Source organism: Pinus tabuliformis, chromosome 3_1, assembly GCF_031772625.1.
Source record: "Pinus tabuliformis cultivar Carrire ecotype Pingquan chromosome 3_1, CPIR1, whole genome shotgun sequence".
NCBI lineage: Eukaryota > Viridiplantae > Streptophyta > Pinopsida > Pinales > Pinaceae > Pinus > Pinus tabuliformis.
This window is the reverse complement of record NC_142301.1, coordinates 255,593,276-255,612,687: the sequence shown is the minus strand read 5'-3', so window position 1 is coordinate 255,612,687 and position 19,412 is coordinate 255,593,276.

Genomic DNA, 19,412 nt, shown 5'->3' with positions numbered 1-19,412 from the left:
TTTGACAAATTTTAGGATGTGTTTCCTACAGAGATTTTAGAGTTGTCACCTCATATGGAGATAGATTTCTCTATTGAGTGGATGCCAGGAGTAGCACCAACATCTAAGGCACATTATAGGATGAGTACTCTGGAGTTGGTAGAACTGAAGTTGCAGCCTAAAGAAATGTTTTATAAGGGATATATAAGACCAAGTGTATCTCCTTGGGGAGAACCAGTGTTGTTTATAAGGAGTAAGGACCACACTCTCAAATTGTACATTGATTATAGGCAGTTGAATAAGGTGACTATCAAGAACAAGTATCCATTGTCGTATATTGATGATTTTTTTGATCAACTAAAGGAAGAAACAATATTTTCAAAGATTTATCTTAGATCAGGTTCCTTTTGGTCTTACCAGTGCTCTAGCCACCTTCACGTCTTTAATGAATAGTGTGTTGTGCCCTTACCTGGATAAGTTTGTGATAAAATTTGCTAGTAATATATTGGTGTATTTAAAGAAAGAGGAGGAGCATGCAAAACACTTGGCAGCAGTGTTGAAGTTGTTGAGAGAGAATAAGTCATAAGTCAAGATCAAGAAGTGCAATTTATTCCAATCTTAGATTCATTACTTGGGAAATGTTTCCAAGGAAGGGATAACAGTGGATCCAGAAAATATTAAGGCTATCATGGAATGGCCATCTTAGAGGAATGTGGATGAGGTCAGATCATTCATCGGACTAGCAAATTATTACATGTGGTTCATTAGGAACTTCTTTAAGATTGACTATCCTATTACAACTTTATAGAGGAAATGGAATAATTTTGAATGGACCAAGGAGTGTGCATCTAGTTTTGAGCAATTGAAGCATTCTCTTACAAATGCTTCGATTTTGAAGATTACAGATCTTGATAATAGGTTTGTGGTTTGTACAAATTATTGCAAGGAAGGAATTATTGGAGTCTTAATGTAGGAAGGGAAGGTGGTATGCTATGAATCAAGCAATTTGAACGAGCCCAAGAAGAACTATGTGACTCACTATCTTGAGTTGGCAGTTATCATTCATGCACTGAAGATGTGGAAACATTATCTCCTTGGCAAGAGGTTTTTCTAATGAGTGATCGCAATCGACTAAGGTGTTTGTTTGACCAACCTAATTTGAATGCTACGAAAGCTAGATGTAACGACCCCAAGTTAAATTTTCATGCAATAAAGGATAATATAAGAAAAAGAATAAGACCAAGGTCATGGGAAATGTATTCCAAACATAATGTTGTGAAAGCACTATAGTGAGCATAAGTTGTGGTTTATTATGGCTAAGAAAATTGACAAAGGAATTGGAAAAGGAAAAAGAGGCAATAAATGGAATTTAATTATGAAAGTAAAAGAAAATAAGAGAAAAGGGAGATGAAGAGATAAAAATATGCATGAGATGGAAATTAGAAGAAAATTAAGGAAAATGAAGAAAATAGAGGCATCAATAATAAAAAGGCATCAGAGTATCACTTGATGGCTTTTTGTCAAATATAGCTTTTTCTAGTTTTAGTTTTGGCTCTCTTACACCCTTGCACCCTTAGAGCACTTGATCATTCTATTGGATTTGGAGAAGGAAAGAAAACGAAGGAAAAGGAAAAGAAAATGAAGAGCAAAGGAAAGCAAGGAACAAGTTGAATCAACGATTTCAATAGGAGGGCCTTGTAGGTAACATGTTGCATATGTGATTTCCTAGCTTCGGTGCGAATTCATGGTACATGCCTTTGTTTATTTGTTTTATTTTCTTTCATTGGCATGGTTTTTATGGGTTTGACAGTGGTTTCAACCTTTCCTTGCAATTTCTTGGATAGCCATGGTGTCATGGGATTCATTATTGGTTAAGCTTTGGATTGTCAGAATTTTTTGGAACTGGGTGAGGTGGTGACAGGAAAATTCCCAAGGGTTGGAGGTTGAGGTGGTTTTCTTCTAGAATCCCCCAATAGGTGGATGGAGACAGGGAAATTCCTAAAGGTAATGGTAAAGAAATTTTGATGCATCCAAGCTTGGTTTGGTTTTCTGATCTCGGGACTGGTTTAAGTGAGATCACGATAGGTCAAGGGTGGAGGTGGTTTAGCCTTTGGATTCCCTGGTAGTAGGCTCCACTTCCTTAACTATAAATAGGAGTTCAAGTCATGTCATAGTAGAACTCAACTCATGTTTACCTTGGAAGGTTAGTTTAAGTGGACATATGTGGGAGGGATGGTTACACTAGATGGTTGTCTACCCTCATCGAGTTTGATTTTGAGATTAGGTACATTAAAAGAAAAGATAACAGGGTTGTGGATGTTGTCAATAGGAGAGTAAAGGTAACACATATTTTAGTTGTGAGTTATTATGGAGTAGATTTATAGGAGCGAATCTTTCATGCAGGGTAGCATGATCGAAGGTACCAGTGGTTGAAGTAGAAGTTGCAGCGACAGGGTGAAGGTGATATGGATGAGAAGCTTCACCTCACAACATATGGCTTGGTCAGATTCAGGAACACGATTTATGTGCCAAATAACAATGAGTTGAAGAAGCTCATCTTGAGAGAGTTTCATGTCAAGCAATATTCATGCCACGCCAGATACCAGAAGACTTTGAAAACTATCAAGAAGTTTTATTATTGGTCAACTTTTAAGAAAGAGGTGGGTGATTTTGTTGCAAGATGCTTGGAATGTCAGCAGGTGAAATCTAAGTGTAAGCATCCAACTAGTTTATTGTGGTCTATTATGAGTGCACAATGGAAATTGGGGGTAATTTCCATGGATTTCTGTTATGAAACCAGCTCAAGAAAAGATAGATCAACGCCTTAGAATTCAGCCTCTTCGAGGGGGCAACCTCCTTTACATTACATAAATGAACAATTCTTTGATGATACAAATGAAAAGACCTCCTTTCTATATATAGGAGTCTAAGGGGTCATAACATAATGAGAGCCGCCATAATACTAATAATGTAAGGGCACAATAATAACAATAGTGGGCTTCTGTGGGGCACAATTGTAATAATATGGGCACTACATGGGTACATCAATATAATAAGTGGGTTGTACTAATAACAATAAGGGGTTACACTAGTAGTATAGGGGCCTAACATGCCCCTCTCCTTCAAAAAGCGTTGTCCTCAACGCTTGAGTAGTTCTTGATGCTTCTGTATAAAATTCTTGTCCTCCCATGTGGAATCTTCAGCAGGTAAATTCTTCCACTTGATGAGATACTTTGAAATTGATCGATTTTGTAGCTGTCGGGTTCTTGTTTTTGTGACTGCTTCCGGTTCCAATATGATTTTTCCTTCCTCTTCAACTTCTGGCAATATTGTTTGAATTGGGATCCTTTGCAACTTTTGAATAAGTGGCCATACTTCTTCGTCCTTCTTCCATTCATCCCTTGCTTCGTTTATCCAATCTGGTTGGATAATAGAAATAACACAAAACAATGCTTCCACATCCTCATCCTTGAAGAGTCTTCCCATTCGGTAAGGTCACCATTTTTTAAGTGCATGTCGTATTGCCAACATTTCCTTCTCATAAATAGCTTGCTTGAGATGTAGCAGTAAAAATACCCAATCACCTACATCAAAACATTTTTCACTATGATGTTGATCTACCTGTTGTTTCGTTTGATTTTGCACCAAAGTGGCGTTATCCTTTAAAAGTTGGAGAATTTGTTTTTGATGCTCGATGTGATCTTTCACTGCTTGAACCTTTTTCTTCTTGATATGTCCTTCTATATTTAGAGTTTGAGGCATGGTAATTTCTTCCAATCCTTTACAAGATATGGCTGGATTCATTTCTTGACGCTCGATGTGATCTTTCACTTCTTGAACATTTTTCTTCTTGATATGTCCTTCTATCTTGATAGTTTGAGGAGTGGTAATTCCGACCAGTGAATTACAAGATATGGTTGGATTCATTTCTTCTTTCTTGATGTGATCTTTCACTTCTTGCACCTTTTTCTTCTTGATATGTCCTTCTATCTTGAGAGTTTGAGGAGTGGTCATTCTTTCCAATAGTTTACAAGATATGTTCTGATTCATTTCTTCTTTCTCTGGGGTCGGGTCCTGGCATATATCCTCTTCTTTTGATATTTCTTGATCCTTTTCTTCCTCCTCTTCATACTCTATGTAAAATAATTTCTTCTCAGCACACTTATGACCTTTAGTGCATTTTCTATCACAATTGTAACAAAGCCCTTTTTCTCTTTTTTCTTCCAATTGTTGTGGTGTAACCCTTGTAGGTTGTGGAAGGCTAGGAGAAACAACACGTCTATCTTTATAGTTGTGAGGGGTAGACTTCCTTGTTGCCATAATTTTACTTTCAAATATTTCACAAAGCCTTTTTACTCGTTCCAATTGTTGTGGTGTTGCTCTAAAGAAGGTGTTGCTCTTTGTATCCTCATAATGTGCTATCATTTCCTCCATGAGAATTGACCACGTAACAAGTTGTTTACGAGAACAAAGCCCTTTATACCATAAAAATTGATCTGTTTCTAAATATGAAGATGCAATACATACATTTTGTAACAGTGGTACACCATGTAGATCAAAATATTGCTCCATCTGAAGTATCCAATTTATCGGATCCTTGCCATCAAACTTCCTCATCTTGCTTTTTCTTAATTTTAGGACCTTGATCTTGAAACGACTATAACTCTGTACTTTCGGATATTTAAGTTCTGAAATTGCTACCTATAGTAGCCCTCTGTATCCTCTTTCCAATGCCACCAGTCTGATCCAAATTGGATTCTCCAAGAAAGAGTTATACACAATCTCCCAAGATGACCTGATTATAGACCTTTCCAGAAGAGTGAACTTGTATGAAGTGCCACGTTTCAATTTTTCGACCTTTGGCTCTGAAAAAGATATACAAGAAACTACAGCCCATCCTCTTTCTGTACCTTCTTATGAAATTTCAATCCAATGCTCAGAGAAAAAGTTATGACTATTTTCCCCAGGTCAGTTGTTTAGAATGTAATTCAGGAGTCTGCAAAAAGACCAACTTCCTCATATCATATCTCCGCAAATATAGAGCGAAAAGCTCTAAAATTCGGACCCGAGGTTCAGCGTGATTTCTTCTCAAATGGGTGTTTTTTGCAACTTCTTAAACATCGCAGAAAAAAGTTATAACGAAAATGCCACGATGACCTGTTTGGAGCAGCGAAACCCTAGAATCCAAAGCTCTGATACCAAATGTTATGAAACCAGCTCAAGAAAAGATAGATCAACACCTTAGAATTCAGCCTCTTCGAGGGGGCAACCTCCTTTACATTACATAAATGAACAATTCTTTGATGATACAAATGAAAAGACCTCCTTTCTATATATAGGAGTCTAAGGGGTCATAACATAATGAGAGCCGACATAACACTAATAATGTAAGGGCACAATAATAACAATAGTGGGCTTCTGTGGGGCACAATAGTAACAATATGGGCACTACATGGGTACATCAATATAATAAGTGGGTTGTACTAATAACAATAAGGGGTTACACTAGTAGTATAGGGGCCTAACAATTTCATTACATGATTTTTTAGGACATCAAAGAAACATGATTCCATCATGGTTGTGGTTGATGGGATGCTAGAAGAGAGGAAAGAGGAAAGCATGAAAAAATTGATAATTTGTGGTTGGGACCATTCAACATTACAGAAGTAAAGGGTAATAATACTTCCATTCTTCACAACCTGGAAGGATAATATTCCTCATTTATAGTCAATGGGCAATACCTCAAACACTATATTCAGTATTAAATGCTTGCAACCATGTTCATTGTAAATTTCTGGTTTTCTTTAAATTTCAGCATCAAAGTGTGTTTTTCACAACAAAGACTCCATGGCATGAGGCAAAGGCACACGGATCTGCAAGATATCTGCATCCCGCAGGGATAAGCAGTCCCCATATGGAGATGATATTGTAACTTACTTTTAACCTAGTTGTTTTTTTCACCTTTTCCTTTATGATGAAAAGAAAAATAAAAGGAAATAGAAAATAGAATTAAAAAAAGAGAGAGAAAGAAAGAAAGAAATGAAAAGAAGAATGAGAGAAAAGAAATAAATACAAATATCAAAAGAAAAGAAAGAAAATGGATATATATATATATATATATATAAGTAAATGAAATACCAAAATTTGTGTGCTAATTCAAATGTCACATTATTTTATATGGTTATTATTTAACCCTCTATAGTTTTACGAACATTTATTTTATTTTGTAAATAAAAATGATTTTATATTTTGACGTTTAGTAATAAAGTCCAATTGGAAATCGATGGATCAGATCATCCCCACCTGGATCAATGACGGAGGATGGATTGCCCCCCCCCCCCCCCCCCCCCACCTCGCACTTTCGGAAGATAACGAGGGTTGGTGGGGGGGGGCGCTCTGAAAAGTTGATTCGCCTAAACTTTCGAACCATAGGTGGCAACTCCATGCTGAGTTCAAGAACCCCTGCTCCAATACTATTAACCAACCCCCCCCCCTGCCCCGACTCCGAAAGAAACTTACCCTTCGCACTTATGCTCCCACTCTAGTTCATACCCCGCCACCTATCCCTCTGCTATTAGCTCCCACCCAATAATTGTTGGAGAATTAAAGTACTCCCAGCAAACAGTTATGTAACCGTTAGAGAATTAATTATTCCCACCAACATCTAGTTTCATTAATTGGACACACCAAAAAATGGTTACAATATGTTGCATTTGTTTAAAACCTACTATTTAAAAAAAACCTCGCTACTCTCCATACTCTTTTCACCATTTTTTCTTCTAGTAGCACCGATGTGGCCCCAAATTTCATAATCATGCAACTATCTTCATACGCAAGTGAGCACCATAGCCTGGTAATTCACCACCTTAGCTCTTAATTTTCTATTTATAATGTTTAAACGTCAAGTCGAAATTAGTTGTAGAAAGCCTTACATTGTCCTCTATAACTAACCTATATAAAATCCCTATTGTCGATACACAATACAAAATCTCATAGACTCAGTGCAAGTTTGATCTTTGTGAACTTCACAACAGGAAAAACTAGAAATTCCTAGATGTTAGTAATGATTGAGTATCTGGGATTCTTTCTTGCCCCAATTTGTCTTTCCCCAAACTCATACCTTCCCAGAATTTGTCACCTAGTGCCATCTCAAGTATCTTCCCAGTCAAAGGGTTGTAATTTCCCAAATTAATGAAGTATTATTTTCCATTACACTTGAATCCATGTGATAAGCACTCTAAATCAATTTCCAAGCTCCTCAACACCCTTTTTCTACTAATTCCCTCATGGAGATCTATCAGAAACTTACATTTCTTGAGAGAGATCGTATCTTTGGGTCATTCCTACCTGAGAATTCTAATTTTCCTAGCACTAATTGACCCTATTCCACCTCAATTTTTCCAAAAATGTCAAGGCAACTCATTTCTATGGTCTCCTGCTTGTTAGGTTACCCTACTGATTAGTGGGCATATGAAGTAATATTGGGATTTTTGTTAGTTTTCTTTGGGGGTAGTAAGCCCTCATTGATTTTCAATTACAGTTAGTTTTTTTCAAACATTATTCAGGATCAATTGCTAAAGTTTTCTGTTGAAGGTGCATTTGAACATCAATCAATTCTTGTGTATTTGCTTTTATTTCATCAAGCAAAAAGGTTTAAAGTCCCATTGCAGAAGTTAGATGCACAAGGAAAACCTCAATCGGTCATTCACTGGACTTCCTTGGTAAGGAAGAAAACATAAGAGTATTCCTTCAGTGAGTTTGTAAATCATTTTTTTGCATATGTCCTTATGTATTCTCAACAGTGATGTAATACCAAGGATTTCACCTGAAAGTAGAAGAATTTTGCGCCTTACTGAGGAAGCATAAGTTGGAGACTAGTACCTTTACCAGAATTATACAGAAATCAGAATATATGGATGTGAAATCCCTCCCTACAGGTTACCAGTGTTTGTGCCAGCATTAGAATACATTAGGAAAATGATGAATATGGACAATTTGAATTTTGTATCCAGGAAGCAAAAAGAACAATTTAAGCTAAAGGAACATATTGGCCCTTTCATTGTCAATACCAGAGTAGCAGCAAAGGAAGTAGATAATTTGTTAAAGGAGATGAAATTCAAGTTGAGTTTTACCTGGTCTTATGACCCCTTATGAATTATTTCAAGATTAGTGTTGAGCATAAAACAACACCTTATGTACATACAACTAGGAAAGGGATATAAAAATATGCAAATCAAGAAGAATGGAAGGAAAATACATTACAGGAGGTTGAGGAACAAATTTTTAGTCAGACATCTTCACAAGCTCTAGTTCCTCAGGAAAAAGAAACTAAGAGATCAAGAAAAATTTTGTCTCCTATAGACTAAAAATCTCAAGCTATAGGTTTCATAGTTTTCAAAGGGAGAAAGAAGACAAACACTCATGAAGAATCCTTAGAAGGAAAGAGTTCATAGGAATAGGTTACAATGGTGCTGTTTGGTTTTACTACTAATTCCTTTCCACAAATTGAAGAGACCACTACAAATTCTCATAGTGTAGCAAAATATTTTTTCTAAATACAGAGAAATAAAAAAGAAGAATGAAGCATTAAAGTCCACTACTTATTCTAAATTCTAGAAGAAGTCTTCCACTCTCCAGTATAGACTTTTGTCTGCACTTGATAATGAAAAGGGATAGTTCCAATTATCCTTCTTATAACTTAAAGTTCCAGTCTCTAAAAGTGCAGAAGATTATAAAGCATCCTTTCTTTCTTTTGATACTAAGAAAATTCATGCAATTGATTAAATTGACCTTCATAAGCAGGCTGGTGAAATGATATATTCGACATTAACTAGTTTAGCCATGGTAACCTCTAAATTACAAGATTCCTTGAATAACATTCACACACGGTTAAAAATGGAGAGAATGTCATCTTTGGCTTAAGATACCAGAATCAAAGCACTTGAAGATTTGGTGATAAAACTGGGATATGATCCTAGTGATATCAAGGTAGCAGAAGAGATGATAAAGAATAAAAATGTTGACATTCAATCATTGAGGAGGCAACTTAAAATTCCTACTACAGAACATCCACAAGCTAAGGAAGTAGGCCAACTAGAAAGAGAAAAGGATAACAGTTCAAGTTGATAGTTGAACAAATCTTTAAATTCAGAAAATGGAAGCTGACACAGAAACACTCTTGAAAGAAAAAGAGAAGAAACTCAGTATTTCAGCTTACATTCCTATAGGGACACCTTCTACAACATGCACTTCAACAATAGGGACATCTACAACAACAACAAACACAATAGAGACACAATCTACTGATTCAGCAAAAAAAAATTTCAAAGGCCATGAGAGACTTGTCTTTAAAGGATCAAGAAATTTAAAAACTCAAGGTGTAGCCTCAAAAGATTCAAGAACAGAAAATTAAGTCTGATAATGCATATTTGGCTGAGATTTAAAAGAATTATAAGTTAACTCAACAATTAGAAGTTTATGAGAATGAGTCTTTAATTGCATACACTATTTCTGAAGCCAAAGAAAATATATGGACTAACATTAATGCATCAGTGACAGAGTTATGGCCTTCTATTGAAATTATTTTTGAGCAGGAAGATTTATTGCAGAGATAAAAAGCCACAGTAGCAAAAATAAAAGAAGACCAGGACCAAAAACTAGGAGATGCAACAACGATAATTAAGGTATTAAACTAAAAGACAAAAGATGAACTTGAAGAATTCGACATTGAAGACAGAACTAAAGCAATCTTGGAGGTAAGAAAGGGTTTAACCAAGAGGAATTTCATGCTACAACTTGAGAAAAAGTGCCAGAATTTAGAAGTTCAGATCAAAAAATCTCACAGGAAATTCAATGCTTTACATCAAAAAGGACTCCCAGGTTTGTAGGATAGAGGTGGAAAATTGATTCCACTTGAAGTTTATCAACATAGGTTACATGAGATAGTAGTGGATAATACCAAGTTTTCCAAAATAAGAGGAATTATAACTAGAAAATATTTCATTGAAGGTTTTAGTTATGATTTTCTAATTCATCATGAAACTAAGCATATGTTTTTAACTAGGCCTACTTTTGAAAAATATACTGAAGTTGATGAGTCATACGAAAAATTGTTAATTTTTTCTATCCTTGATGAAAAGAGATGGGATAAACTATGAGAGCTCGTTGAATAGAACATAATGTTAAATTTCAGGAGTAGACACCAGATTAATAGGGGAAGTGAACATAAAATCATATTTCTAGCTACATTCATCAACAACAACCCTCGAAATCCATGCAAAATGTTCAAATTAGTTCAAATTTACTATTTTTCAGTTCTATTTTTGTAATATCCCAACTATTTTGTATGATATTATACTTTGTAATAAATTTTGGTTCAAGTTTAGATATGTTTGAAGTCGAACTCTATAAATATTTTATAATTCAAAGAAGAAAGGGTGGAACTCTTGTAATGAACTAGTGGACATGATTGTAACTTTCTAAGCTATTTCCCAAGTTAATAGAAGGATTATGGATTCATTTTGAGCAGCTTGTGTATCTCTGTGAGTTCTTCTAGTTGTTCAATTATGTTTTCATTTTTTATTTTGTGCACAAGTTCAAGGTAACATAGACGTTTGGGCAAGATTAGATTGAATGTCAATTCTGAAAGCTCCTGCAAAGTTATCATTATTTAAAGAGATTAATTAACTGAAATTGTTTTTCTTAGTTAATTCCTCTAAATCTTTTAATTGTTGTGTTTTCTCATCTCTTGCACATGTATTGTTTGGCTATAGAAAAATTCTATACACATCTGTTGTATATAAAAAATTAGATATTCAATATCAATGTTTAACGAATTATATATCTTCTTAAATTCTTCTTTCCAGATCATTTTTTAACCTTAATTTTGTTAAGAATGAAGAATCATCCCTTTTGTTCTCTCATAAAAATTGAGAATTTGCATTTGTTTAAACTTTTAAAGCATTGTTCATCCATTCAAAACTAAAAAACTCATTTTAGCAACTTTGACACAGTTCCTTAGCCTAGCACTATCTATAAAAGACAATAGCACATAGGATGAACCACCACCCTAGACCAGGAGCTAGAGAAGATGCAAGTAGGGATGGGAGTGCATTACACAGAGAGACATTAGAAAATCGGAGAGTTTTACGATGGATGAAATATAACTAGAGGAGGAGTGGCTCCATCACGTTGAAGCGATTGCACACACATGAATTTAAAAATAAATACACAATTAGATTCATTGTATGCTTCCTCTATCATATTCATCATATCCTTCCTTTATGGTGGTGTGAAGTCTTTTTTGTACCTATTTATCTCAAACCTATATATATAGTTTCAAGGTAAATGAAATCATACAAGTCATTAGTGACTTTAGTTAATGAAAACAAAGCTTAATGAGTTTTATTTTTTATTCATTAAAGAATACAAAGTTGATTTGTAAACAAGTACATTTCTCGAAGTGTTATTATTTTGATTAAATCAATAGAAATGCTAAAGAAGGAATGAAGTGGGAATGGATAGAGTGAGCACTAACAAACTAGTTAAATAATCATATATTTTGATTTATGGACTAGGGTCACGACACACTTATAATAAGATGAAATTGCATAATATAATGAAGCATTGGAATCATACACTTTATGTGATTTAGTTTGAAATGAGTCGTTTTTTTCAAGAAAAAATCACAACTTTCTAATAATAAAAATAAAAATTTATATCAGTGTGTGCACAAGTCAGTTTGTTTACCATCCAAAAACAACATTTTTATATGGTTGAAGCACTCATCACAACCTAAATACCAAAATTAACATTTACCCAAATAAACTTGGTTTCTCTTTTTCTCCTTTTTTTCTTTAAACTTGTGCCAAACCTTAGAATTTGGAATGGTCATTACAATTGTCAATTCTTATCCTTTTGATTTTTTTGGCACTTCCATATCCGAATCCAAACTCTTATAAGCATGTATTAACTCTATTCCAACTACTCCTTGGCTATTTCCATTTTCTTCATACTGACTTCCAGGTGTCTAGATCACTACTAAATCGGTGGCTTTCTCGGCATTTTTTGTAGGATACTTCTGCTTCTTTTCTCCCTCCTGCACTTGGGAGCCTTGTTGATTTTTTGCTTCTAGTTGCTAATGGATGTCATCCATTTCTTAATATTTGTCATCTGAAGAAGGAAGATTCATAAATTTCTAGCCCTCTGGCTTTTGAGATCTTTTCTTTGTCCTCTTTTTTTATTGAGGTCATGAGTTCTACAAGTTCCCTATTTGATGGCAGATTCGACACCTGAAAGTGATGTTTTTAAAATCTAACCATTATGTCCACTTGAAGTATTAATGAGTTAGATGGTTGCGATCTGGTAGGCCTTTTCTTAGGTCTATTTCTACGCAAATGCAGCAAAGGTAAATATATCTTTGTCAATTATTCTCGATCCATCTTTAGAAATCTCCCTAATGAATCTCCAATTCCTTCTAAAACTTGGTTGTGTCGAAAGGAAGAGGGAGATTATGTAACCTTACCCATATTGAAATCTTTGTAACTGCCAATGTTGTGACATCAAAAGTTGGAAACCATGGAGTTACGAAGAGATCGCCCCTTCCCCAAAACCAAGGTCCTTCATTTAAGACATATTTAAGATATTTTTTATTGTTAAATTGAACCACAAAAAACCCCTTCACACACAGAAAAATATCAGAATTGTTAGTCTAGTTGAGGTATATCCATTGATGTAGATCTTCAGAGTTAGGCCACAAGCCATTAAATCAACATATACGAGCTTTGACTTGGAGAACTATTAAAACACTACTCGCAATTTTATTGACAAATATGGTGCTTTCTCCACCTCCTCAACCAGGTAAGGACCTGGGATTATCATATTTTTGGGTTTTTCCATCTGGTGTGGCAACTTTCCCTCTCACTATGTTCTTAAAAGAACTTGGACCCTTAATAGTGGAAGCTGATCCAGGTGGAATGCTCATTCTTGGGGCTCTACCCCGCAACCTCAAATTTATAATGGTTGTCGAATTATGTTCAATATCATACTCTTTCAATTTCATGACATCTTTAAATAAGTTACCCTCAAAGTTTAAGTTTTGTATATTGGTCAGTATACCCAATTTTTTCTGCACCTCCTTTTTCAGATTTGATACTAGATCCACTGAGTGAGCCCCCATAAGGATTGATTTTCCATTTAGGTTCTTCAAAATGGTTTGAAAATATTCGTCATAATCCGGATCTAAAACCCCATGATCATGTAGGTTTTAACCCTATACACAAATTACCTGCAAACAGATTCTTCGAATAGATAAATAAATAATGGTGAGAACATAAAACAAATATACACAAAGATTCTCCCCTAGAGCCCAAAATCAGGATGACCATATTGATTTTTCAATATATTCCTTTCAATGAAACAATACATATATATACATGCCGAAGCATTCATATACCCCAATCCACAACCTTGGATTAGAACATAGTCATAGTTCCCTTGACTAGATCTACAAAACATCATGGGAAAAAAACTGTGATGCCAAAAACCATGTGTAAAACCCATGCACAAAACCATGGGTAGGTCTTCCCACCATATTTTGGTTCACCCCCATCCTTGGGTCCACCCAACTATTATTGGGTCGACATTTATTTTTCCCGGGCCACTGCCTCGGACCAGTGCAAGGGGGCTACCTCCTCCCTGTAAACCCCATGACAAGGGGGGCTGCTGCTCCCCGTGTGACCCCCCCACTAGGCCTGGCACAACGTACAACATGTGGATCTATTCATGGAAAGAATATAACACACACCCAACATTTTCCCACTTATTGTTTTCTTTCCATACAGGGGTTCACATGAGAGCTTCGTCATTGGTCCATCCCTGCAATGCCTATTGTTTCTTTACACCAAGAAAACTTCTCGGTCCTTATAGATTGCGTCAATGCATCTATAATATTCTTTAAAGTTTCCACCTTTACCAGCAACACCTTTTTGTCCTTACCCATATCCCTCAAAAAGTGATACTGAACATCAATGTGCTTTGTCTTTGAATGATAAGCAAGGTTGTTTGCCAATAAAATTACACTTTGGCTATCACAGTCTATCCTTATAGCTCATTGTATCAACCCCATACTTGAACACAATCTATGACACCAAAATTCTTCCTTTCTTGTACGAATGGATGCCATGTACTCTGCCTCTGTAGTTGAAAATGTCACTATAGACTATGTCTTGCTCATCCAACCAACTTCTCCTCCAAATAGGTTAAACACATACCCAATTATAGATCTTCTCTGATCCATATATCGAGCACAGTATGCATCAATAAAGCCATAAACGTCCAAAAATTTGTCCAATTATGGCCTGCCATGGTAGCACAAACCATAATCGCAAGTGCCACGCAAAACCTAAAAACCTGCTTCACTATTGTTCAATGCTCCTTCCTTGGTTTTGAAAAAAACTTTGTCAATATTCCCATTGCATGTGCAATGTCTATTATGGTGCAAACCATTGCATACATCAGGCTACCAACTACACTCACATATGGAACACAAGACATGTCCTCTTCCTCTTCTTGTGACTTGGGACACTACTCACCAGATAACTTTACACCTACAGGAATAGGAACCTTCACCACTTTACTATCCTGCATATTAAACATCTGTAATATTTTCTCAACATACTTATTCTGATTTAACTAGGATCTTCGTGTTTTCCTGATATTGTTTAATTTCCATGCCCAAAATATAGTTTCCAGCATTAAGATCCTTCATATCAAATTTGGAGGATGATTGGGTCTTCAAATCCTGGATAATTTCTTTGTTATTTCCAATCAAGAACATATCATCCACATATAAGACCAAGTAAATAACATGGTCACCAATTAATTTAAAATACACATTGTGAACCGCTATTCTCCTTGTGAAACCAAGTCCTCGTATATATGTATCAAATCTCTGATACCACATACTTGGTGACTGTTTTAACCCATATAAAGACTTTTTTTAACTGCATACAAGTTATTTCTTACCCTTTGCCACAAAGCCTTTAGAGTGTTTCATATAAATATCTTCTTCCATATCCTAGTGAAGAGATTATTTATTCACATGCATCTATTCTACCTCAAAATCAAATGCAACAACAACAGATAAATGTAACCTAATAGAAGCTAACTTGGAAACAGGAGAAAAGATATCACAAAATTTAATTCACAGCGCCTGGGAATAACCTTTTGTTAAAAACTGATATGTGTATTTCTCCACCTTACCTTCTCCATTCATCTTCTTCTTAAACATCCATTTGATGCAAATGGGTTTCCTTCTAGTTGACAACTCCACAAGATCCCAAGCCTCATTTTTTTCCATAGATGCCATTTCATCAACCATGGCATCTTTCTAGAGTTTTATATTCTATTAATCCACTACCTCCCTGATAGTTTTGGGATCATTATCATTAATAGATAAAGAAAAAATTGAATAGAAAGCATATGGAATATACCTCTCTAGTTTCGTTCTCTCTCGAACTGATTTTCTCAAAACTGGAGTATGTGGCTCTTCCTCTTTTGATTTTTATTATAATGTAGAGTCTGATACTTCCTCCTTTAGTTCAAACTCTACCTTAACAGGTTCCTTTGGTAGGACTTCATGTTTAATGACATATTTTACCTCTCTAAACACCACATCTTAGTTGTATACAACCTTCCTTGTTTCTGGGTTCCAAAGCTTATAACCTATTAAACCATCCTTAGAACCAATAAAGATGCACCTTTCAGATTTACTATCCGACTTGGTTATTTTCTCCTTTGGAACATGTACATATGCATCACAGCCAAATACCCTCAGATGTGAAAGAGATGGTTTCTTACCAGTCCATACCTCATGTGGAGTCTTATCCTCCAACACCGATGAAGGTGATTTGTTAAATAGGTAAGATGCAGTATCCACTACCTCTGCCCAAAATTCCTACCCTAATCCAGCACCACTGAGCATGCTTCTTACCTTTTCCATCAACATCATGTTCATTCTTTCTACAACACCATTTTGTTGAGGTGTGTATGGAGTAGTCTTCTATCGTGCTATACCACACTTCTTACATAACTCTCCAAATTCCTTCTTGCAAAACTCTCCACCATTATCTATCCTCAACACCTTAATCTTCTTCTCTGTCTGATTTTCCACCAAAGCCTTAAATTAATTAAACCTATCAAAGACTTTAGGTTTATTCATGAGGAAATATAACCATGTATTCTTCAAGAATTCATCCATAAATGGGACATGGTACACATACTTACACAGTGATGGAACTGACAAAGGTCCATACACATCACTGTGCACAAGCTATAATATCCTTTTCACCCTCTTATCAGCTTAGGGAAAACTCACCCGATTCTGCTTCCCATATACACAATGTTCACTGAAATCAAAATCCAGAGAGTAATTAGACATACCTTCTATAAAACCATTACCATGCAGTATTCGAAGGCCCTTCTCTCTAATATGTCCAAGCCTTTGATGCCATAACATGTTCTTTTCTCCAGAGACCACTATATTTTCTGCTCCACTCAGGAACCACAAAATTGTTGCACCCATCAATAACAATACTATCCAAAAGATTGTACAAAGTTCCAATCTAAACTCCCCAGATCAAAACGAGTGCTCCCTGAACCATATTGTAGGTATCTTTCTCGAACACTTTTTTTACACATGCATCATCCATCTTTCTTACAAAAATCATATTTCTAGCAAATGCAGGAATATGTAGAACACCACGAAGTGTTTTAATCTTTCCACCTTACAACTTCAGCTTGACTTTTCCATGTCCGATGATTTTTTCCTTCTTTTCATCCCCTGAGAATACATCACCACCATCATATTTCTTGTACCTGTAGAACTACTCCCAATGGGGAGTGAAGTGAAAGGAAGCACCTGAGTCAATCAACCATGCCTCATGATGTATATGTGTACTTGAAGAAGAAGCCAAGTACACATCCGCACCTTCATCTGAGGTGGTTTTCACCTCTACAGAAGGAGCATCATCATATCCCTTTCCTTTCTCAGGAGTTTTAGATCTATAGTCCTTTTTGTAGTGCCCTTCCTTTTTGCATTTCCAGCACACCTTTACAGGTTTTCCTAGATATTTATATCTCCCTCTATATTTAGATCTCCCACTCGAGGACTTATTTTTGTTTTTGTTATGGGTCCGTCCTCGTACAGAAAAGGCATATCCATTATGGCTCTCCATTTTTTTCCGTATCATCTCCTCCGACAACAAGGATGAGAATGTTTTATCAAACTTAAAGGTAGTTGTATTGTTCCCTATTACAACAACTAGACTATGCCACGATTTTGGTAGGGAACACAACAAACTAATGCACTTATATTTGTCTGAAATTTTTATGTCAATAGATAACAACTCGCTTACAACAATATTAAAGGTGTTAAAATGCTCTATTACTAAGTCTTCGTCCTTTATCCTCAAGTTATACAGCTTTTCCCACAAGTACAATTTGTTCACCAAAGACTTAGATTGGTACAAACTCCCTAAAATTTCCCACAAAGCCTTCCCTGTAACTTCCCCTAATACATTTAACAATATTGAATCTGAGATACAAAACAATATTGTGTCAATTCAAATTTGTCTAGTTTTTTTCTGACATTGTTGTTCATTTAGTACCCTTATCTACCCTGATGCAATGATCTTTATCCACCAATAGATCCTCCATCTTGAGCTTCCACAACTCAAAACTTTGTCCATTGAATTTATCGATCTTTATATTTCCATAGTTCGCCATCTTCTTTCAACACAAGAATCGATCTCGTAGCTCTCCCACTATAACAAGGTCTACCACAGGCGCGATAAAATTCGTTCAGCAGCAAACACACAACCTTGAGGCCGAAATAGATCTGATACCAAATGTAGGTTTTAGCCCTGTATAAAAATTATCTGCAAACAAATTCTTCAAACAGAAAAATAAACAATGGCGAGAACAAAAAACAAATATACATAGATATTTTCCATTAGATCCCAAAACCGGGACTACTAGATTGACTTTTCATTATATTCCTTTCAATGTTACAACACATATATATACATGTCGAAGAATTAATAAACCCCAATCCATAACCTTGGCTTAGAACATAACCGTAGTTCCCTTGACTAGATCTACAAAATATCGTGGGAAGAAAATCATGTGCAAAACCCATGCACAAAACCATGTGTAGGTCCACCCACCATTTTTGGGTTTGCCCCCAATCCTTGGGTCTACATAAAAAATAAGATAAAAATCCTGGGGCGCTGCCCCACACCCCGTACAGGGGGGATGTCGCCCCCCTGTGAGCCCCCCGTTATGTCTGATGCAATGTACAATGTGTGTAGTTAGTCATGGAAATAATATAACACACAGACAACAGATCATGGATTTGATCTATACATATAAGGGCCCACAACGTAGATCTAGGGCATATTTGTTTCAAACTTTCTCTATCTGATCCATTAGCTATCCACAAACAAGAGCGAGTCAGTACCTAAGCTTCAATAAGAAGAGTAAGTGCATGATGTTAGGCATAAAACCTTGGACCCAATTCACATGCATTTACCTGTGGTTGGGTGTCGAATTGACATGATGCCACCAATTCTGTGAAATCTTGTTGTAGATAGAGATCATGGTTTACCCTGCCATAAAAAACCACAGGTAAGATCCATAAGTCAATGGCGATTTTAGAGAAAATTTAGCGTGCAAAGATCCCACCATTGTAATCACCAAGCTTTGTCAAAACTCTCCAAAGACTTTGTCATCATAATCCACATAAATGAGCCAGAGCTTGATGATGTATGCAATGATCTAAAAGCCTACACAAATCCTAGCCATTGCAATCCACCCAACTTCCTTCTTATCTATTTTTCAACTTAAATTAAATTTCAACCACCTAAAATAGAATTTCACACTAAAACAACTAATCAAAATTAATGATTTTAACATATTAATTTTTTTTTAAACAAAATTTTAACCATATTTAATCACCAAATCAAATAATCTTGCGACTACTTATTCTCCATCCAATTCCATCCCTACAAACACTAAGGAATAAAATTTAAAACTAAAAATTAACCCAATATAATATTTTTGACTGATTCATCATTAATTTTTACAAATTAAAAATATATTAACCATCATGAATTCTTTTTAACCATATCTAATTAGCAAATGACCTCGTAACAATCCATTTAACAATTCAATATTTTTCATACATCTACTTAATGACCACAATGAATAAAGTTGTTTAAACCAACTAGCAACAAACTACTTACATGAAAACCAAATTTACCGCAATTATCATTTTATAGAACTTCATATTTATGAAATCATAAAAGTAAGTTTTACGAAGGGCTAAATTTTGATGGATGTTATCATAAATTTATTTATTTTTAAATAAAATCATT